Source organism: Notamacropus eugenii, chromosome 2, assembly GCF_028372415.1.
Source record: "Notamacropus eugenii isolate mMacEug1 chromosome 2, mMacEug1.pri_v2, whole genome shotgun sequence".
In the NCBI taxonomy this organism is placed as follows: Eukaryota; Metazoa; Chordata; class Mammalia; order Diprotodontia; family Macropodidae; genus Notamacropus; species Notamacropus eugenii.
This window is the reverse complement of record NC_092873.1, coordinates 153,660,556-153,687,294: the sequence shown is the minus strand read 5'-3', so window position 1 is coordinate 153,687,294 and position 26,739 is coordinate 153,660,556. Positions and strand designations below refer to the sequence as shown.

Sequence of the window (26,739 nt, the reverse complement as noted above, 5' to 3'; positions counted from 1 at the left end):
TGCACATAGAGGTTGTACACCCAGGATTAATAATCAAAAATGTTTTGTATTTTTGTTGTTTTTTCAACTAAGGCTTATAGATTTTCACAGAAACCCAGTTCTGAAAGGGTATCAAAGAAAAGCCATCTCATTCAACTGCCAAAACCCATTTTCATCCCTTCTCACATTTCTCAACAATGTCATTTGCCAAGTCCAGGGCACTAGGGACCATCAGTGCCATTCATCCCCTGCTTCAGAAATAGTGTCACAGCATGTTCTGGCCTTTAAAGGGTGCCATTATTAACTCCTAAAGGCTCCTTTATAGGCGGATAAAATCTGATTTGAGAAGTAGGACTTATCTTTCTAGATCTGATTGAAATATATCTTGCCTCATCAAAAAGGTTATAGAATGGTGGCAGAGACTCAGGAATTTGAAGTCTTCTGAGATGACCTAATGGGCCACTGTTCAAGAGCAGAAATTTTAGGCTGCAGAATTGTAGTTGGTAGCTGTTTCATTTTCTACATAATTTAAGACTTTTCATCTCTGCTCTCCCCTAGTAGAGAAGATGCAAAGTTTAGATAATAGAGGCATTTCTGATGAGATAACCTGAATTACCTTAGTGTCACCTCTATTTTTCTATGGTTTGCCTCTTGGACAATTTTTGAAAATAGCTATTTGTATTCACCATTGTACCTAGTGCTTAATTAGCCAACATGTATTAATGCAACATTTCATGACTATGAAGGCAAGCAAGTGTGCAACAGATTTTTCCATCTGGAGAAACAGGGTGAATGTGAAATGTAAGCTCATCAGGTTTTTAACTAAGTCCAGCTACACATCACTGGTTAAGAATTAGGCTTCAGCACACAGATAAAGAGAAAATGAACCTTATGCTTAACTTTTCCGACAAATCTGGCACATCAATAGCCATTGATTTGTGACTGTTTAATAGACTGCCTAATTTATTGCCAACAATATTCTTAAGAAGTGGCCAAAATTGTTAATTTCTAGAACAATACTTATGTTCCTGGCAAAAGCCTAGATGCCATAAATGCTATTTTCCCTCCCATTGATGTTTTTGGTGAATAAAAATAATAGCTTATACTTATGTATCCTCCCCATCTTTTTCCCCTAAGGTATGCAAATTACTTGGGATTGCAATAATATTTATATGATTTCATTTTATGAAAATAATTTCAGGCATGTGTGTTTTTGACACTAATTGACTCAGAATGGCTGATTTTGAGAAGATGAAATCAACTGAGCTGATTTACCAACCTTCAGTTAGTTACATATTATTCAGTGATGTATTCTATGCCATAAACATGCAATGCATTGCTTTCTTTTGTTGTGATTAAGATTGTTACTTCAAGGATATATGCAAAATTATAGTTTTCAAAGAGTACACTTCAATAGCTATTAGGGATATTATGATGGCTATTATTTGTCCTTCACTTTGAAGAGAGCCAATGACACTACTGGATGATGTCTGGACTCATGTGTGAATTGGATTTAAGTAAGGCAGAGTCGCACCAAATCATCAGCTTCACTCTTCCAGACCTTGAAGTCCAGCAGCAGTTAGTTCTGGCATCTAAGTGGCACAATGGATAGAGCACCATGCCTGGAGTCAGGAAGACTCATATTCCTGAGTTCAAAGCCAACCTCAGACACTTGCTAGATGTGTGACCCTGGGCAAGTCACTTAACCCTGTTTACCAAAGTTTGATCATCCATAAAGGGAGCAGAAGTAAATAGCCATCCACACTAGGATATTTGTCAAGGCAATTCCAAATGGGATTACAAAGATTCAAAAATGACTGAACAACTCAAGCTCATCTACTCAACCCCTCAGTAGCTATTTGTTTGGGGAAGTCTGACATTGTAAGGATTATCCAAATCCACTATGAAAAAGAATTAGTCAAACAAAAGCTTTAAGAAAAGTACAGTTAAAAAAGACAAACCAAGAACTGGCAGGTTATTTATATAAAATGGCCTAATTAATTCCCAGGAAAAAGGAAAAACCTTCAGTGACACCTCGTAGTTGAAAAAATTGTTATTAATTTTTCTACAATATTATAACTAGGTGACCCAGTTAATAGTGTACCAGGCCTCAATCCAGGAAGACTCATCTTCCTAAGTTCAAATCTGGTCTCAGAGACTTAATGGTTGTGTAACCATAGGCAAGTCTGTTGACCCTATGTACCTCAGCTTCCTCATCTGCAAAATGAGCTAGAGAAGAAAACAGCAAACCACTTCAGTGTCTTTCCCAAGAAAACCCCAAATCAGGTCACAAAGAGTTGAATACAACTGAAAATAATTAAACAGCAACAATCAGGTTGCTTAATGTTGGAAGAGCATTGCAAAAACCACTTTTTTTAGGTTAGTGGTTTTTGCTAAGAGAAAACAATACAAACACTAGAATGCTGAAGTCTGGGAAAAGACGTTTTTACTGATGTCTATATCAAAACTATTTTCAGAAGTTCTGGTGATCTTGAAAGTTTTGGGCAAAATTAATCAGGTTATAAAATATCCTTGCAAAAATATTTTCTTGATTTTTAAATCAGTGATGAAGAATTAAAGAATATTTACCAAGTTAGCAATACATAATCTGTTCAATCTGTGGCATGCTGATGGTACTGAAGAAATAGTATGAAATCTAATATGCATTTTGATTAACTGAGAGTAGTTACATAATTTCAGAACTTCCCAAATCATTATTCAAAATTATAGCACATCCTTGCACTATGCCACAGAAACTTAGAAAAAGAACCAGAGAATAAGTCTCTAAATAAAAAAACTTGTAAGAATTGATGTAAAGCTCTGGTCTTCTCATCAAGAATACTTGAAAATCCTCTATTTCATTAAATATTCTATTTTTTTTTCCTGTGAAGGATTATACTCATTTTTTCTGGGTAGGTGATTCTTGGTTTTCATTTTAACTCCTCTGACCTACAGAATATCATATTCCAACCCTTTAATGTAAAAGTTGCTAGCTCTTGTGTTATCCTAATTGTATTTCCACAATACAGGAATTGTTTCTTTCTGGCTGCTTGCAATATTTTCTCCTTGACCTGAGAACTCTGGAATTTGGCTACAATATTTCTAGTTTTCCTTTTAGGATCTCTTTCCAGAGGCAATTGGTAGATTCTTTCCATTTCTATTTTATCCTCTGATTCAAGAACATTGGGGCAGTTTTCCTTGATAATTGCTTGAAAGTTGGTGTCTAGGTTCTTTGTTTGATCATGGATTTTTAAATAATCTCTCCTGGATCTATTTTCCTGGTTAGTGGTTTTTCCAATGAAATATTTCACATTGTCTGCTATATTTATTATTCTTTTGGTTCCGTTTCACTGATTCTTGATTTCTCATAAAGGTGTTAGCTTCCATTCGCTCCATTCTAATTTTGAAAGAATTATTTTCTTCAGTAAGCTTTTGGACTTCCTTTACTACTTGGCCAATTCTGCTTTTTGAGACATTCTTCCCCTCATTGGCTTTTTGGACTTCTTTTGTTTTATTATTTTATTTATTTATTTTTTATTAATGTTCTACAATCACTACCATAAAACTTAGATTTTTACCCCCTCACACCTACCCCCCCATTATCCCCCTCCCTCCCCAAGACAGCATACAATTCTATATAGGATCTACATATACTTTCCTATTGAATACGTTTTCACTATAGTCATGCTATGTAGATGAACTAAAATAAATGGAAGAAATCATATAGCAAATCAAAACATAATACACACACACACACACACACACACACACACACACACACACACACACACATGATCTGCTACATTCTGTGAATGAATTCCATAGTTCTTTCTCTGAGTGTGGAAGGCATTTTGCCTTAGAAAACCATTGGGAATTTTTTTTTTTAAGTTCTTGTGTTATTATGAAGTTCCAAGTGTACCACACTGTGGTCATTGCTGTGTACAAAGTTCTTCTGGTTCTGCTCATTTCACTCAGCATCAGATCATATAAGTCCTTCCAGACCTCCCTGAAATCTTCTTGATCATCATTTCTTATGGTGCAATAGTACTCCATTACATTCATATACCACAGTTTATTCAGCCATTCCCCAATTGATGGGCATCCCCTTGATTTCCAATTTTTGGCAACTACAAAGAGTGCTGCTATAAATATTTTTGTACATGTGGGCCCCTTCCTCATTTTTATGATCTCTTGGGAATACATTGCTAGAAATGATATTGCTGGGTCAAAGAGTATGCACATTTTTGTAGCCCTTTGGGCATAGCTCCAAACCGCTCTCCAGAATGGTTGGATGAGCTCACAACTCCACCAACAATGAATTAGTGTTCCAACTGTCCCACATCTTCTCCAACATTTATCATTTTCCTGTTCTGTCATGTTTGCCAATCTTATAGGTGTGATGTAGTGCCTCAGAGTTGTTTTGATTTGCATCTCTCTAATCAAAAGTGATTTAGAGCATTTTTTCATATAATTATAGATATCTTTAATTTCTTCCTCTGAAAATTGCCTGTTCATATCCTTTGACCATTTATCAATTGGGGAATGACTTGTATAGTTGTACATTTGAGTCACTTCTCTATATATCCTAGAAATGAGACCTTTATCCCCGAGATTAGCTGTAAAAATTCTTTCCCAATTTACTACATCTCTCCGATTGGTTGCATTGGGTTTGGTTGTTCAAAAACTTTTCAGTTTAATGTAATCAAAATTATCCATCTTGCATTTTATAATGCTTTTTATCTCTTCTTTAGTAAAAAAAATTCTTCCCTTCTCCATAAATCTGATAAATACACTATTCCTTGCTCCTCCAGTTTGTCCATGGTATCAATCTTTATACCTCGATCATGTACCCATTTGGACTTTATTCTTATGTACAGTGTCAGGCATGGGTCTATACCTAGTTTCCACCACACTGCTATCCAGTTTTCCCAGCAATTTTTGTTGAACAGTGAGTTCTTATCCCAGAAGCTGGAGTCCTTTGGTTTATCAAACAGGAGGTTGCTATATTCCTTGACTACTGTGTCTTGAGTGCCAAGTCCATTCCACTTGTCTACCCATCTGTTTCTTAGCCAGTAGCAAGTGGTTTTGATAATTGCTGCTTTATATTACAATTTGAGATCTGGTAGCACTAGGCCACCTTCCCTAGCATTTCTTTTCATTAGTCCCTTTAATATTCTGGATCTTTTGCTCTTCCAGATAAATTTTGATATTATTTTATCCAGCTCTAGAAAATAATTATCTGATAGTTTAACTGGTATGGCACTAAATAAGTAAATTAATTTAAGCAGAATTTTCTTTTTTATTATATTAGCTCTGCCTATACATGAGCAACTGCAGTTTTTCCACTTACTTAAATCTGACTTTATTTGTGAAAAAAGTGTCTTGTAATTGTGTTCATATAGTCCCTGAGTTTGTTTTGACAGGTAAACTCCCAAGTATTTTATAGTGTCTACCCTAGCTTTCAATGGGATTTCTCTTTCTTTCTCTTGCTGTTGGACTTTGTTGCTAATATATAGGAATGCAGAAGATTTATGCAGGTTTATTTTGTAACTTGCAACTCTGCCAAAGTTGTTTATTATTTCAAGTAGCTTTTTATTTGAGTCTCTGGGATTCTCTAAGTATATCATCATATCATCTTCAAAGAGTGATAACTTGGTTTCTTCTTTGCCTATTCTTATTCTTCAGTTTCTTTATCTTGTCTAATTGCTACAGCTAACATGTCTGGTGCCATATTGAATAATAGTGGTGATAATGGACATCCTTGTTTCACCCCTGATTATATTGGAAATGCATGTAGCTTATCCCCATTGCATATAATGGTTGCTGAAGGTTTTAGGTAGATACTGCTTATTATTTTATGGAAAGTTCCCTTTATTCCTATGTTCTCCAGTGTTTTTAGCAGGAAAGGGTGTTGTATTTTGTTGAAAGCTTTTTCTGCATCTATTGAGATAATCATGTGGTTTTTGCTATTTTTGTTGTTGATATGATCAATAATACTGATAATTTTCCTAATATTGAACCACCCTGAATTCCTGGTATGAATCCTACCTGATCACATGATAAGATGCTGTATTCATTTTGCTAAAATCTTATTTAAAATTTTTGCATCTATATTCATTAGAGAAATTGGCCTATAATTTTCTTTCTCTGTTTTGTCTCTTCTTGGTTTAGGTACCAAAACCATATTTGTATCATAGAAAGAGTTTGGGAGGACTCCTTCCTCCCCAGTTCTCAAAAATAGTCTATATAGTATTGGAATTAACTGTTCTTTAAATGTTTGATAGAATTCACTTGCAAATCCATCTGGTCCTGGAGATTTTTTCCTAGGGAGTTCATTGATGGCTTATTCAATTTCTTTTTCTGAGATGGGGTTGTTTAAGTATTCAACTTCCTCTTCTGTTAATCTGGGCAATTTTTAATTTTTAAAATACTCATCCATCCCATTTCGATGATCCAATTTGTGGGCATAAAGTTGGGCAAAGTAATTTCTAATCATTGTTTTAGTTTCCTCTTCACTGGAGGTGAGTTCAGCCCTTTCATTTTTAATATTAGTAATTTGATTTTCTTCTTTCTTTTTTTTAATCCAATTGACCAAAGGTTTATCAATTTTATTAGTTTTTTCATAAAACCAACTATTGGTTTTATTTATTAATTCAATAGTTTTCTTAATTTCAATTTTGTTTATCTCTCCTTTGGTTTTCAGTATTTCTAATTTGGTATTTACTTGGGGAATTTCAATTTGTTCTTTTTATAGCTTTTTCAGCTGCATGCCCAAGTCATTCATCTCCTCTTTCTCTATTTTATTTATGTAGGCATTCAAAGATATAAAACTTCCTCTAAGAACTGCTTTTGCAGTATCCCATAAGATTTGGTAGGTTGTCTCATTATTGTCATTCTCTTGAATGAAGTTATTGATTGCTTCTATGATTTCTTCTTTAACCCACCCCTTCTTTAGGATTAGATTGTTTAGTTTCCAATTGATTTTTGGTTTATCTTTCCATGGCTTTTTATTACATGTAATTTTTATTGCATTATGATCTGAGAAGGATGCATTGATTATCCCCACCTTTATGCACTGGATTGTGAGGGTTTTTTGTCCTAGTACATGGTCAATTTTTGTAAATGTGCCATGTACCACTGAGAAAAAGGTATATTCCTTTCTTTTCTCATTCAGTTTTCTCCAGAGAGCTATTATAACTACCTAATCCAGAGTTTTATTTACCTCCTTAACCTCTTTCTTGTTTATTTTGAGGTTAGATTTTTCAAGTTCAGAGAGGGGGAGGTTGAGGTCCCCAGTGGTATAGTTTTGCTATCAATTTCTTCCTTCAACTTCCCCAACCTCTCCCCTAAGAATCTGGATGCTATACCACTTGGAGCATACATGTTTAGTAATGATATTACTTCATTGTCTATGGTGCCTTTTAGCAGAATATAGTTTCCATCCTTATCTCTTTTGATTAGATCTATTTTTGCTTTTGCTTTGTCTGAGATTAGGATTGCTACCCCTGCTTTTCTTACATCAGCTGAAGCACAATGTATTCTGTTCCAACCATTGATCTATATCCTGTGTATATCACCCTGTTTCAGATGTGTTTCTTGTAAACAACATATTGTTGGATTATGGTTTTTAATTCATTCTGCTATCCATCTCCATTTTATGGGTGTTCATTCCATTCACATTCACAGTTATGATTACATTACTGTGTATTTCCCTCCCCATTTGTGCTTTTAGCTCTCCTGTCTCACTTCCCCTTCTCTATAGTATTCACTTTTCACCACTTCCTCCTGCAGCCTTCCCTTCCTTCTTTTAGCCCTCCTCCCTTTTACTCCCCTTAACCCTTATTGCTTCTTCCCTCCCTTTCAGCTTCCCTCCCCTTTCTTCCCTCTTCCCCTCTTACTGCCTATAGAGCTAGTTAGGATTATCTACTTAAGTTTATTTTTCCCTTCTTGAAACAAATCAGATGAGAGTACTTCTCAAACAATGCTCATCTCCCTCCCCTCTTTCCTTCCACTCTAATTTTGTATTTCTTCTTGTGATGTAATTTATCATTTTCTGCTCCCTCCTTTTCACACCTCCTGTTACAATCCCTTAGCATACTTAAATCATATTTTATACCCATTCCCTCTATGTATATCCCTTTGATATTTCATAATAGATGCACAATTCTCAAGATTAACATGTATCATCTTCCCTTATAGGGAGGTAAACAGTTTGCCCAAATTGAGTAACAAGTTTGTTTTTTTTTCCCCTCCGTTTACCTTTTTATGATTCTCTTGATACCTGCATTTGAAGATCAAATTGTCTATTAAGTTCTTGCAATTTTGTCAGGAAGGTCTGGAAATCCCTTACTTCATTGAATGACCTTCTCCTTGCCTGAACTGTTATGTTGAACTTTGTTGGGAAGTTAATCCTTGGTTGTAACCCCAACTCCTTTGCCTTACGGAGTATTGGATTCCAATTCCTTTGATCTTTTGATGTAGAAGCTGCAAGGTCCTGTGTGATCCTGACTGTAGCTCCTTGATATTTGAATAGTTTCTTTCTGGCTGCTTGTAGTATTTTCTCCTTCACTTGATAGTTCTGTAGTTTGACAACGATATTTCTTGGGGTTTTGAGTTTGGGACCCCTTTCGGGAGGTGAATGGTGGATTCTTTCAATATCTATTTTGCCCTCTGAATCTAGCACTTCTGGGCACTTTTCCTTGATGATTTCCTGGAAGATATTGTCCAGACTCTTTTTTTTCATCATGGCTTTCTGGCAGGCCAATAGTTCTTAAATTTTCTCTTCTGGATTTATTTTCCAGGTCAGCTGTTTTTCCAATTAGATATTTTACATTTTCTTCTATCTTTGTATTCTTTAGATTTTGTTTGACTAATTCTTGCTGTCTCATTGAGTAATTAGTTTCTACTTGCCCAATTCTAATCTTTATCAAGTTGTTTTCTTCTGTTAACTTTTGCATCTCCTTTTCCATCTGTCCAATTTTTCCTTTTAAGGAGTTGTTTTCTCCAGTTAATTTTTGTACTTTCTTTTCCATTTGTCCAATTTGCCCGTTAGGTTTTGTGTTTCCTTTTTCATTTGACCAGCTGTTCCTTTTAGGGAGTTATTTTGTTCAATTAATTTTTGTACTTCCTTTTCTGTTTGTTCAATATTCCTTTTCAAAGAGATGATCTCATCATTGGATTCTTTTTTTTTATAGTTTTAAAATCATTGCCCAATCTTTCTTCTGTTTCCTTCTTCAGCTGTTTCAGGAGAGTTATTTGTGCATGCAAACAGTTCATAGCCCCTTTTGAAGTTTCAGATGGAAGTACAGTCTCAGTACTGACCTCTTTGGTATTTGTGTTTTGGTCCTTATCCCCATAGAAAGATTCTATGGTTTTTTCATGTTTATTTTGCATTTTTTTTACTCATGATGTTGATTGTGTGTTGTGGCTTCTTATTCTTTCAGTTAGAAGCTTCAGAACTTGGTGTTGAGCTGACTTGTGTGAAAAAGCTAAAAGCAGGTTTTTGTTTTGTGTTTTGCCAATCACCCCTGGGGTTAGCTTGTTAAGTGTGGGGGAGAAGTGGTCTGGTCACAGGAGATCTCCTCAGCTGAATTAAAGCAAAAGCAAGCTCAGGGTATGGTGATCCCAGCTGCCCTATTGTCTTCCCCTTTCCCCTGGAGTGCTGAGGTGTGCCTAGATGCTCGTGTTTGTTCCCAACCCTCCTGGGGCTCCTCTCCTGGAACTAAGGCTTGCCTGGGTCCTAATGCAAGTTTTCCCTGCCCTTGGTCCTCTGTACTTCCTGTTTGCCTGTGCCACAGTGGGAGAAATCCCCCTTAGCTATTTTCCTAGCCTTAATTGTTATGAGATTATTTGCCCCCTCTGCTGTTCCCACTGATCCAGGATTTTTCTGGGGAAATATGGTTCTTTCACGGTTATCAAGGAGGGAGGAGAGAGCATTTACTGATCACTCCATCATCCTGGCTCCCAGAAGTTCAAGTAGGTGACTTACTAATGTTTAATCTGGGGGCTGAAAGTCTCAGAAGCTGCTGCGCTGATACCTGGCACTCAGTGGCTCTCACTGACTCAGCTTTTCACTTTTTGGACTTCTTTTGCAATTTGGGTAGTCTATTTTTAAGGTGTTTTGGGGGTGACCCCTTTAGCAAGCTGTTGACTTGATTTTCATGATTTTCTCGAGGCACTCTCATTTCTCTTGTCTTATACTTCTTATTTGAGTTTTCTTCTACTTATTTGATTTTCAGAATCTTTTTTGAGCACTGTCGTGATTGGTGACCAATTCATATTTTTTTGGACGTAGGAGCTTTCTCTTTATTGTCTTCTTCTGGTTGTATATTTTGACCTTTTTTGTCACCAAAGTAAGATTCTATAGTCTGAGTTCATTTACTCATCTTTCCAACCAAACACTTGACTTTCTAACTCTTTGTCAAGACAGAACTCTGGTTCCAGTGGGGAGTGGGTGTACTGTCCCAGGCTTCAAGGATTTTGTATCAGTTGCTCAATTCCCCACCATCTGTGGACCCACAGCTCTGGAAGCAGCTTCTGCTACTGCTGTTGCTGCTACTGCTGCTGTTGCTGGCACTGCCACCACCCCCTTAGCCCTCTGACTGGTCCCCGCCACATTTTGTGCTCCTTTTTTGCCCAGGTCCCACAGTTTTCCCACTAACTTTTCTTGCATTTATGTGTGGAACAATTTGGAAACTGTCACAACTGCCCTGTCTATGCCTGTACAGCCAATGCTGGACGGCGCTCTGCTCCCTGACTGATGTGAAAGATCCTTCCTGTCAACTTTCCAGGTTTCCTTGTGCTGGAGATTTGTTTCCCTCTGTCATTTTTTGGGTTCTGTAACTTTAGAATTTGTTTAGATTCCTTTTTACAGGTATTTGGAATTCTTTGGAGAAGAGTTCATGGAAGTCCCTGCTTTTACTCTGCCATCTTAGCTCTGCCCCCTCTTTATCTTATTTCATAACTGTAGAACAAATATTATTCCCTTTTAAAATGTGGTATAACAGTCTCAAAAGGTTTTGTGTCTCATGCCCAGTTTCACAGAAATAGTCAGTGGTAGAGCAATGATACAGGTCTACTGATTCCTATCCTAGTATTTTCTCCATTGCACAGTATATCTGCTTCATTCTCCTAATGCAAACATTGAAGTTTCTTCTCTAGTGGTCATGGGAGAAATAAAGTATTCACTTTAAACATCATGAAACTCTTTTCATAAATTATGCTTGTAGTGTGGAAAAAAACTTCTCTTTTTCCTCTGTACCATACAATGTGATATCGTAACTTTTTCTCAGGGCATTAATTTTCCAGACTTTATAATCAATCAACAAATGTTTATTAATCATCCACTATGTGAGAGATATTGTTGAACAAATTTGTATTTCTATGTGCTCTCAACTAACTAACATTCTAACAGAGAAGTTTAATATATACAAGATCACATGAAACTTGGCAGTTTCTGCCAAAAAGGGAAGGAGAACTTGGACTACAACATACAACCAAAAATAAATCCCTGAAAATCTGAATATTAATCTATAGGAAAAGTAAAATTGACTCTTAATAGAATTTCTCATGTAAAGACTCTAGAGCTGGAAAGGAATGCTGAAATACAAACATATTAATTCATCATTAAATAGAATCAATCAGATAGAATTAATTGAAAGTAAATATATTTGAGTAATAGGAGACAGCTTTATGGTGATATATTACCAACAGTTTAATAAAGAGAAAAGAAATGTGTCCTTTTAGATTTACTTTCTTCAGAGGGCAATGAAGGCGATAAAAGAGAAAAATACAGGTTTCAAAGTGTGTGCATGTGTGTGTGTGTGTGTGTGTGTGTGTGTGTGTGTGTGTGTGTGTGTGGAAGTGTTTCTCTCTTGAAGTATTTTCCATCTCCTTGAGGGAAGGCTACAAGGGATCAGGATCAATGTCTTCCATCTTCCCTAATTACTGCCCTTGTTGCAGGGAGTGTCCATTTCTGCTATCACCCCATAGTCAGCCTCCTTAGGTGAGAACACCTTAGACTGACCAAGGACTTTATGCTTTCCTTTTCCTACTGGGCATATCCCCTTCCTTCTACTATTACTGAAATCTAGCTCCTTCCTGATGATAAAGCTTTCCTGACTACATTTTCCAATTCTGGTTGTACCTTCTCTTATTCTACTCAGCTCATAGTGATGGTAGGAGTGCTGGAATACTTCTTGCTTTCCAGAACCACTTCTAGGTTCTCCCCCTAGTTCCATCTCTCAATAAACTCTCTTCTGTTGACATTCATTCTATTCATATCTACTACACAATCTGAATTCTGTAACTGTTGTCTATATACACATGCACACACACACACACATGCACACACACACCAGGTAACAATTTTTCTCTCTTCCCCAACTATATCCTCATGTTGGGGGAATTCAAATTACAAAAATATCCTAACTACTCAGATCCTCCAAGATTTAACTTCTCATGACTTATTCCATACATATATAAGGTGATTCACTCAAAAATGTGCCAGCTCTATGTTCAAAGATTCCAAAATCACTTTCTCTGCCCATAATCTACTGACCTTTCACCTCTACCTTGCCTTCCCTTATAAAATCCTACTTTTCATCTCCACCATTATCTCTAGTCCTATGACCCTTCAATTTTCTCCCAGAATATCTCCCCTGCATTAACCATTCTATATTCTTCTCCTCATTTTAAGCCCTTCGTAAATCAATTTAACTATGTACTGTTCTCCTTTCTTGAATCCCTGTCCACATTGGTCATATCACTGATCATACCCTGCCAAACTTCAGCCTTAGATTGTTCTCACTATGCCCCGCCTTTACTCCTACACACATGCTACTGAACAAAGATTGAGAAAATAATGCAACTTTTCTGATGGAATCCCAATGCACATTTATGTTACATAGCTTAAAATTGGTCTTTCTTACTCTTAAGAAATTGTTGTAAAATAATGAATGGTGGTCTTGAGACTCATAATATTTTTATGTTAATATAGCTATGTGTCCAAAAATAATATCTTGCTTTGGTCAAGATGGTAGAGTAAGGCAAGAACTTGCTTAACCTCTCCCAATTCATCTCAAAACAACTATAAAATCATACCTCAAAAAAAATTTGGAGCAGTAGAATCCATAAAAGGCCAGGGTAAAACAATATTACAGCCAAAGACAGCTTAGAAAGTTGACAGGAAAATTATGTCTCAATTGGGTAAAAGGGGAGTGCATTCCAGTGCAGGCAGCATCAGGGCAAGTCAGTAGTAGGCCATTACCCAGAAAGTCAGTAGAGAAGTTCCATGCCCAGGGACAAGAAAAAGAAAGACCCACCTCAGACACAGGCCCTCAGTGAGATCCTGTGACCTCAGTGCAAGAAGCTTAGGACAGTGACTACTTCACCTGGGGAACAGAGTTTAATTTTAGTATAAAATTAAAATTCAGGAAATAGGCTGAAAAATGAGCAAAAAAAACCCCACTTTGACCATTGTGATAGGAAAGATCAAAATACATACAGAGGATGACAATAATATAAAAATGGCTACATGCAAAGCCTCAAAGAAAAATTGGAATTGATACCAGGCCCCAAAAGAACTTAAAGAGATCGAAAAGAATTTTGAAAAACAAATGAGAGGTAGAAAAAATTGGGAAAAGAAATAAGAATAATTCAATAGAGTAATGAACAAAAAGAGTCAACAGATTGGTAAAAGAAGCACAAAAAATGGGAAAAGATTCATAAAAGTTCATGGGAAAAAGAAAAACTCTTTAAAAGTAGAATTGACCAAATGGAAATGAGGTATAAAAGCTCACCAAAGAACATAATTCCTTACAAATTAGAGTCAGGCAAGTGGAAGCTAATGAAATGTAATAAGACATCCAGAAATAATAAAACAAAATCAAAAGAAGAAGAATAGAAGGAAATGTGAAATATTGGGAAAATAGATGACCTGGAAAATAGATCCAGGAGAAACAATTTAAGAATTATTAGACTATTTGAAAGTCATGAATAAAGAAGAGCCTAGATATGATATTTCAAGGACTTATCAAGGAACACTACCTAGTATCCTAGTACCAGAGAACAAAATAAAAATGGAAAGAATCCATTGATCACCACCTGAAAGAGATCCCAAAGTAAACTTCCCAGGAATGTTACAGCCAAATTTTCTAGCTCTCAGGTAAAATAGCCAGAAAAAAATGATTCCATTATTGTAGACAAAATCAGGATTACACAAGATTTAACAGCTTCTACCTTAAAGAATCAGAGAGATTGCAATATGATATTACAAAGGGCAATAGAGCAAGTATAACAAAAGAATCACCTACTCAGCAAAACTGAGTACAATCCTTCAGGGGAAAATGGATATTCACTGAAATAAAGGACTTTCACACATCCCTAATGAAAAGATCAGAGCTGAGCAGAAATTTTGATTTTCAAATACAAAACTCAAGAGAAACATAAAAAAAAAAACAGGAAAGAAAAAACATAAGGGATTCCATAAGATTAAACTTTGCATTTTTACATGGGAAGATGATATGTGTAACTCTTAAGAATGTTGTCTCTATTAGGACCATTAAAAAGAGCATACATAGACCGAAAGTGTTGACTAGAATGGGATGATATCTAAAAGAAATGAGGGAGAGGAAAGAAAATTTTACTGGAAGAAGGAAGAGAGCAGTAGAATGAGGTAAACTGTCTCACATGAAGAGGTGAAAAAGAACTTTTTCAGTAGAGGGAAGGAAGGGGCTGTGAAAATTGCTTGAACTTTACTTTCACCAGAATTGTCTTAAAAAGGAATAACATACACACTTAGTACAGAAATCTATCTTATGATATAAGGAAGTAGGAAGGGGGAGAAGATAAGAGAAGGGGGTAACTGATAGAAGAGAGATTAGATTGGTGGAGGTGGTAATCAGAAGCACAACACTTGTGAGGAGGGATGGGGTGAAAGGAAAATAGAGAGAGAAGGATAAATAAGGAAAACAGAATGCAGGGAAGTATACAGTTAGTAATCATAACTGTAAATGCGAATGAGATGAACTCAACCATAAAATTGTAGCAGATAGCAGAGTGGATTAAAAACCAAAATCCTATAGTATATTATTTACAAGAAACTTAAGTTTTATTTTCTGTTAATATGTATATGTATGGCTTATGTATTTACTCTCTCTCTGCCCCTCATTCTTTCCCCTTCTTCTCTCTGTCTTCACTATTTTTGTCAATAACACTTGAATATTGAATTGACTTGCTTTGTTGCAACATTATTCCTATCCATTGGACTCATTAAAAGACTTGTTTTCCCACCATTCCTGGCTAGCCCATAGGTCTTTCCTTAGACATAAACTGGTCTCTGAAAAGAGACTTTTCATTGCATTTCTGGTAAGGACTAGGACATTGTGAGCCCTGTCCTAGAAAGCCAGGGTCCAAAGAAGAGCCTCTGTCTTCCCAAGAGGGACTCCTTTATTCCAGAGAACTATCACAAAACAGAAATCCTACTAATCCTTCCTTAGGGATTCACTTGTTTTGGCTCTTCAAACCCATTTCTTCTCTCCTCAGCTGTCTCTAGATTCCCTTTCACCCCTATGTTCTGAGCTGAGAATCTTGCATCATATATTACAGAAAAAATTGAAGCTATTCTCCGTGGGCTCCCTCTTCTTTCCTGTTCCTCATCACTTATCACTCAGATACCTTTCGCCACTATCCCCTCCCTCATTCCTGTTTCACATGATGAAATGACTTCATTTCTTACCAACACTAACCCTCTAGTTTTCCAAGTGATCCTATTCTACACCATCTCCTCCAAAAGATTACTGCATCTGTCAGCCACACTTTTCCTATTTCAGTCTTTCCCTGTGTACTCCCTTATTCTCTACTGCCTACTACATGTGATTGTCTCTCCTATTCTAAAAAAAAATAAATAAATAAAACAAAAAAACCTCTCACTTGATTTTTCAATTATGCTATTTTCATAATTTCTTTTGCCCTTTTCAGTAAACTCCTTGAAAAAGGCCATCTACAATAGATGCCTTAATTTTTTTCTTCTCAGTCTCCTCTTTATGCCTTACAATCCACTTTTCAACTTTATCATTCTGATGAAATGTTCTCTCCAAAATTACTAATGATCTCTTAGTTACTTTATCCAATGACCTTTTCTCAATCATCATTGTCCTTGGCCTTGGTATGGCCTTTGAATCCATGGATCACTCTCTCCTTGATGCTTACTTCTCTCTAGGTTTTCAGGCTACCACTGTCTTCTGTATCTCCTTCTACCTATTTCATTCTCCTTCTTTGTTTCTTTCACTCAGTTCTCTTCCAACTAGCACCTTCTAACAGCAGATGTCCATCAGGATTCAGTAGCCGCCTTTTTTCTCTTCTTTCCCTATAATTTCACTTGACCTTATCAGCTCTCATGGATTTCATTACCATTTGTTTGCTGATGATACTTAAATTTACCTATACTGTCTCAGCCTCTCTGCTAACTTCCAAAGCTCACATCTCCAACTGCCTTTCAGACATTAAACTGGATGACGAGTAGACATCTTAACCTCCATATGCCCCAAATGGAACTCATTATTTCAGTTGTTAAGTCATTTTTCAGTCATGTCCAGCTCTTTGTGAGCCCTTTTTAGAGCTTTTTAGCCCTTTTTTCCTGGCAAATACAATGGAGTAGTTTACTATACTATACTATATGGTAGTTTACCATTTTCTTTTCTTGCTCATTTTACAGATGAAACTGGGGCAAACAGGGTTAAGTGTCTTGCCCAGGGTCACATAGTTAAATAAATGTCTAAGGTCATATTTGAACTCAGGAAAATGAATCTTTCAGACTCCAGGCACAACACTATCCACTAAATCACTTAGCTGCTTTTGAAACTCATTACTTTTCTTACTAACTCTTTTCCTACTCTTACTTGGACTTCTCTAACTGGACTTACTATTATCATAGAGAACAATATCCTCTTCCTAGTCCCTCAGGTTCACAAACCTAGGGGTCATCTTGGACATCTCACTATTTTTCACCTCCCATATCTGAACTGTTTCCAAGCTTATCAATTTTACTTTTGAAGCATCTCTTTAATATATTCTCCTGCTTTTCTATACCTTCTATTTGAAAATAATTTCTTATTTATCCTATATATAGGTTGCTTTGTATAGATTTACTTGCATACACTTTATCTCATTAGATTTTAAACTCCTTGAGGAAATGGACTGCCTTTTGTCTGTTTGTATATTCAGTTGTTAGCATAATATCTGGCACATAGTAGTCACTTAATAAATGTTGGCTCATCGATTGAAGAAGTAGAAAAGAAGGAAAGAATAATATACTAGCATAGAAAGGATGAAAAAAAGAAATGGTAGTTGAGGTTTCTCCTAATTGGTTTATGTTGGAAGAACAATATAAAAACGGAAGAGTTGGGGATGGGCAACAGATGAATTTCATTTTTATCTGAAAGGGACAAAGGAAGGTTTAAAACATTTACTCAAAAGGTGTTTGGTATAGAAACATCAAATTCAACAAGGAAATAAGTAGATGTATGATGTGTTTAAGTGGGAGGACAGTCCTAGAGAGTTAAGAAAAGCAAACTGCAGGATTTTAAAGGTTGCAGTGTAAAGGAGAAGGGAGAAAATTAAAAGAACTTAGATCTATCGGGATGACTTAGATTGTCTCAGAAATTTTAGGATGATGGAAAAAATTGTAGTATATTAATATAACAGGATATTATGTTGTGCGAGATGACAAAAGAGATCATTTCAGAGACTCCTAGGTGGTATGAATTCATGCAGTGAAGGGATTATAACTTGGACAATAATTTGTAAAAGAACAAAAACATTATAGAGAAAAAATGACTGAACAATTTAAGGACTCTGATAAAAGCTATGTCAATTATGTCCCCAGAAGATCTGTAATTTAGTGTGCTGCCTATCTCCTGACATAGTGGTAATGGGCAATTACAAACATTTTTAGACACGGGCACTATTGCATTTATTTTACTTCATTGTTTTAATTTATTAAAAAGACTGCTGCTATTGTTTTCCTTTCTTTTTCTTGGCTTTTTGGGGATGGGGAAGTGGGAGGAGAGTTGACAATAATGACACAAAAAGGGAATAATATAAAAAAAATTAATGCACAGAAGAGGTCAGGATCAAGTTCATAAGAAAGCATTAACAAGCAGGGCAGTTAAGAAAAACAGCAAACAGGATAAAATGGAGATTCCAATTTCACACTGATTCCTCTTTTTTGTGTTTCTAAGAATATGGAAAAAGTTTTCTCTGCTGCGTATGGTCAGAATAAAACAGATAAAAATTATAAGGGACTCAAGCATATAGACCACTTCACTAAAATCAGGATTGTATGTCCTTTATCTGTATTTTTAAAGGTTGTTCCTAATTGCTAGAACATAAGGCCTTCTCTTCTAACTCTACCTCTTAGAATATTGTGCTTAAACTCAGGTGCTACTTCTTATAGGAAGTATTCTGTTCCTTATAGTTGTTAGTGCTCTCCTCTCTCCTCAAATTATATTCTATTTGCTAGCTTGCTTCTTTTTCTATATGTAACCAAAGCATTTGTTTGTCTCCTTAGTGCCTTGCACATAATAGATGCTTAATATGCATTTGCTACATTTGATTGAAATTCAGAATATAGCATTGTTCCTTAAATAATATATTGATACCAATATATTTATAATAACACTTATTTTTTTCAAAGCAATGTAGCAGCAAAGTAGATATCCTTCAATTAGAGAATGGGTAAATCAATTTCATTACATGAATTAAATGAACTAGAACTAGGCTATAAGAAATGATAAATATCAAGATAAAAAGGCATGGGAAGATTAAACATGGGTATCACTAAACATTTTCCCATAGACCCTTATCCTCTAAACTATTTGGTATTCTTGGTAAACTTGGTATTCTCATGGTGTTAAATCTTTCTCTCTATGTATATGATTCCCAGATCTCTATAGCTAACCCTGGTCAGTCTCTGTCCTACAGGCCTGAATCACAAACTGCAGTTTGAATGTGTTGTAGGCATCTGACATTCAACAAATAGAAAAGAGAACTCATTATATCCTGGCACGTGGAAACCACTTAAGAAATGCTTTCTAAGTGATTGACTGACTTAGATGAATGGGAGCACAGCGAAATAAGCACAACCAGGAAAACAACTTACACAATGATTATGGCCCTGGGAATGGGAAAAGCAAAAACCAGTTGAATTGGCCATATTTGGCACTGAAGAAGACATGAGAAAAGTTGCCTCCCTGCCAATTTGCCAAAGCAAAGTAAGTAGCATCACATATACTGTCAGATTTGATTACTGTTTATGTCTTCCTGAAATATTTTTCTTTCAATTTTCCTTTTCTCTTTCTTGTTTTTCTTTTCTTTTTTCTTTTCTCTTTCAGCTCTCACTCTCTCCTTATTCCATTAATATATTTATTAACTTGTAATTTAGTTTTTATATCATTTATCTTTCAAACTATTTATTTGTTTTATTTCTTACAAAGGATTGCTTTTTGAGTCGGGGAGGAGAAAGGACATGTTTAGAAACGAACATAATGAAAACAACAAAACATACAATAGACTACTTTAAACAAATAAACAAAGGAAAAAGTGAATGAATCAACAAGTGAAATATTGTATTAAAATATAGCTGTTTTCAATCCTGCAGATTCAGCTTGCGGCCATTACCTTTGTAATTTTTCATGTTGTCACTTCTTCTGCTTGCCTGCCTTATTTGATAGAGGCATTGGCTGTCACCTCTCTTCAGCCTTTCTACTTAAAAACCCCAGAAAGCAGAACTAGCAGTAGCAAAATGCTGTTACTTTCTTTGCTACTCACTTTGAAATGTCTTCTGTAGCAGAGTTTATGTTGTTAAAAGTCACTTGTTAAGTAAAAGCTTCCAGCTACCTCCCAGCCTCACCTTAAATGAGGTCTTTTTTTCCTACAGAAGTCATTATTATTGGCACAGTGTTTAGAAGTGCAATGAAATTTTTTGTAATACAGACTCAAGTGTAGCTAAAACCATATTCAGAGAAAGAACTATGCAGTATGAATGCAGATCAAAGCATATTACTTTCACCTTTTTATTTTTTTCTTTCTTGTGTTTTTTTTCCCTTTTTGTTCCAATTCTTCTTTCACAACATGATTAATGTGGAGATGTGTTTAACATGACTGTATATGTACAACCTGTATCAGGTTGCTTGCTGTCCTGAAAAGGGGGGAGGGAGAAACATTTGGAACTCAATTTTACAAAAATTAATGTTGAAAATTATCTTTACATGTAGTTGGGAAAAATAAAAATATTATTAAGAAGAAGAAAGTCAATCTCAACCCCTCAAAATAAGTGTAACTAACTGAGAACCACACCCCAACTTAAACTTTCCAGGTAGTTTGGGATGTGTGTGTGTGTGTGTGTGTGTGTGTGTGTGTGTGCGCGCATGCATGTTTGTGTGTGTGTTGTGGGCAAGGGCAAAGTACTAGTTGCCCTAGTTCTACCCTTGCTCCATATCTTGCTGCCCTTGCTCTTGAGTGTTTCCTTACGTCTTTCTTAAGGTAACAGCAAGCTTTTCCCTGTAAGTTGCTATAAGCTTTCATCAATATAAATTCCCTTTTGTTTGTTTTCTCTATATAATTAACTGATCAGTACAGGAGTTCCCCAGCCTTTATTTTATATGCAGTCTCATGTAGGAAAAGAGAGTTGTATTATTACTTAAACTTCTCCTCCTGGAATGTTGTTATAACTCAACAATCTTTCTGCAGCTTTAGACAGAGTAGGATATGAGTATTTAAATATTACCAGTCACTGGAGCCTTTTTTGGCATCTGCACAGAGAATTGTAAATGACACATAAAATGGCCTGCAAAAGATAGCACGGTAGCACAGGCTAAAATTATTCAGAAGTGAACCAATTACACCACATTTAAATAAACTACTTAAGTTATCCCCTGGGAGGAATGGAGAGAGGGAGACAAGAGAAACGGCTAGCTAAAAGAGCCTTCCTCAGAAAGTAAATGGTGTACTTGAAATTCTGGAAAAGTATTCTTGATCCTCTCCTGGGAAGTAAAAACAGATTTAACATATACTCCAGCCCTTTTCTGCATTGCAAACTGCTTGACTACTGATTCTTCCTTGTAGAATGAGTGACTATACTTTTTCTTCTGAAACAAGCCAGGTGAAGAGCAACAAATATTCCATTTACCAGAGTTTGGGGTGGGTGGAGATGAAGAAAAGACTGACCTTTTGAATGGGAGATTCCTCAAGAGGCAGGCCTCTCCACTTCTTCTAGTTCTTTAAAGTGGGGCAATGTTTTAATCTTGCTCTGTTTTTGTTTTCTAGATGAAAGAAAGCCAAAGACTGAGACAGAGGCTTCAAATGAAAAGTTTTTTCCTATGCTGGAATTCAAAGAGTTTCTGCAATTTCCATGAGCTGTCCTAAAAATTGTGAGTGCCTTGCTAACTCATACTAGACACTCCTGTTATTCTAAGAAGAAAACAAACGAGAAGGGGCTACTCTACATTGGGGAGGTTTTTTGTGGCCATGACTCTGAGAAGGAAGCAGGAAGCAGTAATTACAGTGGCTAGTAGGTAAGACAGGGCAGCAGCCAGAGACAAAGATGGAAAAGGATTCAGCTAAACTGGCACGGCATGAAACTTCATCACTGGTGAAATCAGGTCAGGGACTCAATCCCAGTCCCAACCCAAATCTTGTCTAGGGTGTCTTCAAAGATAATATGAATCATCTAAATCTTATGAATGAGTCTGGTTGATTGACAGTTGATTTCCCAAATGTGAGATGGGAACTTAGTGTCAAACTAAGATTTCTTTAATTCTCATAATTCAAGTTTACGTTTTCTTCTTCCTATGTAACAAAATCAGTTTTGAGTCTGGCCAATGCTACCTTATAAGCTGTATAATAGTGAGATAGTTGGAAGGAGAGTATCTACGAATGTGAAAGTGTGGCACTCTGTCTTAATTAGTGGGGATAGAGCAGCCTATTGTAAATTCAGGGCAGATGGAATGAAAACCTTACAAAGTGCTATCTAGTGACAAAATTACATGGCATTTTTCCTATCTGGTTAATCAACCAGCCAATTAATTCATCAATCAACAACTGACTTTTCTTTAGGTTGAAGAAAGAATGAAAATGAGCCAGGTATGGGCTACTTTTGCTACTACAGTACTAAGAGCAGTCACCAAGATACACTCAATAATGCTATTAACAGAGGAATGTGGCATAACATACAATCATTATACATATACATGCAGGTATATACATATATAATCACATACGTATATTTATATATATGTAACACTTACATATATACACATACATATATGTATATATATATATACGTATATATGTAGGTATGTGTCTTGTTTGAAAGCCTTGTTTTATTATCATATTACATGTACACATTACCTCCACTCTGTGAAAAGATTTTGTGACAGGGTAAAATAGCTAAATAAAACTAATAATACAGTGACTTCATTTGAAAGTGCATGCAACATTCCAATTTGCAGCACTTCTCACTTGTCTATTTGTTAATTATTAAAGATATATTTTCTCTCCCTACTAATTCCTACTCTCCTGGACAAAATATAAGAAAAACATATTTCTTGTAACAAATACAATAATCAAACAAAAATAAATTCCCCAATGGTTATATGAAAAAAAGTGTCTCATTATGCATTCTAAATCTATCACCTCGCTCTCAGGAGGTAGAAAGTATGTTCAATCCTTTGTCCTTGAGCATCCTGAGCAGTCATTGTTCTTATAGTTTCATTTTTTTTGTAGTGTTGCTGATATATAATTCCATTCATTTCTAAAAGTCTTCAAAAATGTTTATTTTATAAGAGTGATCTTAGATAGTTTTCTTATTTTACTTACTTCATGTTTGTAAGTCTTTTCATCTTTTTGAAATCATCTCATTCCTCATCACATTCATATACCATACCGTTTCTCCGCTGATGGGCATTTCCTCAGTTTCTCATTTTGTCATTAGAATTTCTGTGGGACTGCAGTAAAATGTAGCTTCCATGAAGACTGCGAAGGTTTTATTATTTTACTTTATAGGTGCAAGGGTCTAGTAAAACTCTTGCATGTAGACTAAATAAGTATTTGTTGAGTAGAGTTAAATATATAAGGAAACAGAATTATTAGTGGATTTTTCACTGGACTTGACAATTTTTTCTCACTCAAAATAGGCTAAAAATAAAAAGGCGAAATTAGTCCTTTTAAAACTTTCAGGATTGATCAGAGCTAGGTGTGTTTTGTGCAGAATGATGACTTTCTTTATTCCTGTCTCTCATACCTGCAAATGCATTTCCAGTTGACATCCATGTCCCTGAAGGTATGTTATTCACACTCAGGACAGGAATTATTCTATGGTGAGCAGGAGTGGGAGCTTCCCTGATATCCAACTGGATTGGTGCTCGTCTTCTCTGCTTCCATTTCCTGCAGCAGAAAATAAGGCTGATTTGCTAACTTATTAATCAAATTTGTAACAAAATGCAAATTCCTCATTTTCATAATATGAGTAACTAAAATGGAAACTTTTAAAATCTAAACACAAAGTATATTTTTTGTTTTCCCTCCTAAATACAATGCGGAACATTTCCTTATCACTTAAGTCTTTATCAGCTTGTTTTCTGTCTCTCTTAACTCTGTTGTTTCAATAACTGCCCTTTTAAAAGGGCAGTTATTGTGACATACTTCAGCAGACTTTGATTTAATAAGATCATCAAGTTGAAATAAAAATATTGTGAAATATAGTCACCTACTTTTAAATATATTAAATTACAATAAATTCATTTGCAGCACAAACATTTTTAGGACAAATCCTGTTTTATAAGTCTAAGGGAGAATTTTGCTTATTTTTAGGATAGACTTGGATCAACTACAAGCCTGTTTCTGGAATTTGAATGAGAAATCTTTTCTGAAGGATTTTGGATTCTGTCTATAGATTATATCTACAGATTATGTTCAAGTTCCATAAATGATCTAATTCAATAAAGAATTAGCACTGGATTTCAGTAAGCCCAAACTTTATTGGGTCATGTCAAACTGTCCCAGTTCAATTTTAATCTTATGGAAACAGACATCACATTCCTAGAGCCATGCAGATAATAATCAATAGTTGAGACAATTAGCTAATATCATCTTAGATTTTTGGTTCACTTCAATTTAAATCCAGAACAAACAAACTGATAGAAAAAAACTAAGAAAGCTTAGGCAGGAAAATGAGATAAACAGTCCCCATGCTTAAACATAATCCCTTGAAAACCTCAAAACTTATCACAGATTGGCATGTTTAGACATAGGGTTCCATGGAAAAACAAAAGAGAAGGCCAGTCAAGATAGATTCATCTGAATGACTTGAGCTTTGCTGAGATCACACACACACACACACACACACACACACACACACACACACACACATACACACACACACACAATTTATTGTTTTGTTTTTAACCTCAAATAGGTTAAGACCACCACAAAAGAGCATAAAGATGCCTCTACATGTATGTGCATAGATACATACGTGAGAAAGCATAATAAAGAGGACTGATATATGACCAGCAGACTTTTCACTCAACACACACATATACACACATACACATTTGAAAGATAACAAAGTGACTCAAATTATTATTATTTTTCGTGGGGGGAATATATGAAGAATTAACAATCATGTAGTCAACCAGTCACTTGACTTCTATTACATTACTTATATATGTACATGCAATTCCCCATTTGACACTGAAAGCCCCTCACAGTTAGGTCCTTTATTAGCTTTGCAGAGATTTTTTTATACCTTACTCCACTATCCATTTACTACCAGTAGCACTAGTTTAATTATTGTTTCTCACTCAAGATACTCCATTTCCTATCACCATGCCTTTGCCTTGTCCTCCACCCTCCAAGACTCAAATGCTCTTCCTCTTAACCTCTGCCTCTCAGTTTCTCTGACTTCCTTCAGGTGTCAGCTTAAATGTAACTTTCTGAAGCAGGATTTTCTAGTCCCTTAGTTGCTATTATTTTCCTTCCCTTCTGAGATTACCTTCTACCTACTTTGTATATATCTTTTATTTAATTAGTTATTTAAATGTTGTGTTCTCCATTAGAACTTGAACCTCTTAAAAGTAAGGACAATTTTTGCCTTTTTTCTGTGTTATCAGAGCTTAGCAGGGTTCCTCACATATCTTAAATACATAAAAAATACTTTTTGTTGGTTGTCATCTTAAAAAATGCAGCCAGATCTCATTACTTTCCTCTTTTCCTTCCTTCCTTCTTTCCTTCCATCCTCCTTTTTTCTTTCTTCCTTCCTTTCTTCGTTCTGCCTTCCTTCTTCCTTTCCTTCCTCACTCCCTTTCTCTCTTCATAAGAGAAACATAGTATAAAATGTAATAATATTCTGAATTCTAGGGATGGCTGTGATAGTTAACCTGCAGTACACGCTTTAACAAAGTTTAAGCGTGGAGATACCAAGTTCTCAAGCAAGGAGGGGCATGTAACCTGGAATCCATGAACTTTTTTTAACGTCTTGATAAGTGTGTTTCAATATAATTTCTTTCCTTTATAATAACTCATTCAAAAGGTTAGTAAACAATGATTTATTAAATGCCTATTACGGGTCAGACACCATACTAAGTGATGGATTCTATTTAGGCAATAAAAAGTCATTATGAAGATTATATAAGCTTTATCAGGCAGCCAATATTGTCCATGACAAAAAAGTTAAGAACTCTGGATCTAAAGTCTTCCAATGACCTGTCTGCTACACAGTTATAAACTACATATTCATATAGCATGTTTTATATTTTAATACATTTTGTGTGTTGTCATTTTTCATTCATGTTCAACTTTCTTGGCAAAATACTGCAGTGATTTGCCATATTTCCTTCTCCAGTTCATTTTAAAGGTGACAAAACTGAGGCAGACAATGTTAAATAATTTGCCTATAGAGTCATATAACTAAATTTGAACCCAGGAAGAAGAGTGTTCCTGACCAGTCCCAGCACCCCTTTAATGCATTATCCTGAAGAATATGGAACAGCAAAACATTCTAAAAAATACTAACGTACTTTTTCCTACTTAATTATGTGGGATGCTCTGAAAATACCATAATCCATTCTTAATCATGACATGCTTTTAATTTCAGTATAGAAAATCTGTTTTCTTTCTACACTTTGCACTTGAAACATGGAGCTCAAAGACCAGATTCTGTGGACTATATATTAAAATAGCTAACTAATTTATAAGTTTATTCACAAAACTAGTATTGCTCTAATTGAAAAGGTCTGTGAGAGATGGGGAGAGGACATGATGCACACTCCCTTTTTTATGGAGTTTATAATAAAGTAAAAGGACTAAGACATTATAAATACTACATAGAATATGAATGAGGCAATGAGAAAGATAAAAATGATGTTAGAGTCTAGAGGAAGGGGGAGTTCTCTTTGGGATAAGTTGGTAGTATGGGATGAGTAGGAAAATGCTTCAAGGGGGAAAGGATATAAGAATGTGATTTAATCAATCACTAAATATTCCTCAGGTGTCTCCAGTTGCCAGAGTACCTTGCCAGATGCTGAGGAAGATAGAAAGGTTAGCTAAGACATGGTTCCTATCTTCAAGAAAACATATATCAAAACAGATTTTTCCTAAACAATGTGCCATGATAAATGCTTAGATAAGTATTAAATAAAGAACTCTGTGACCTTTGTGGATCCAGAAAGATAGATAGGATTTTGATCCTCAGAGATTAGGGGA

At 35.6% G+C, this 26,739-nt stretch overlaps 1 long non-coding RNA gene across 2 annotated transcripts in view; it reads right to left on the bottom strand.

Moving 5' to 3' along the window:
• LOC140526460 (uncharacterized) overlaps positions 1-26,739 on the bottom strand; it is a 323,763-nt gene that overhangs the window by 186,389 nt on the left and 110,635 nt on the right. For both annotated transcript variants that reach the window (XR_011974380.1, XR_011974381.1), the window contains exons 2-3: positions 23,279-23,421; positions 21,205-21,299 (exon numbers count right to left, since the gene is read on the bottom strand). This is a non-coding gene — a long non-coding RNA (uncharacterized lncRNA). The remainder of the gene's footprint in view (positions 1-21,204; positions 21,300-23,278; positions 23,422-26,739) is intronic.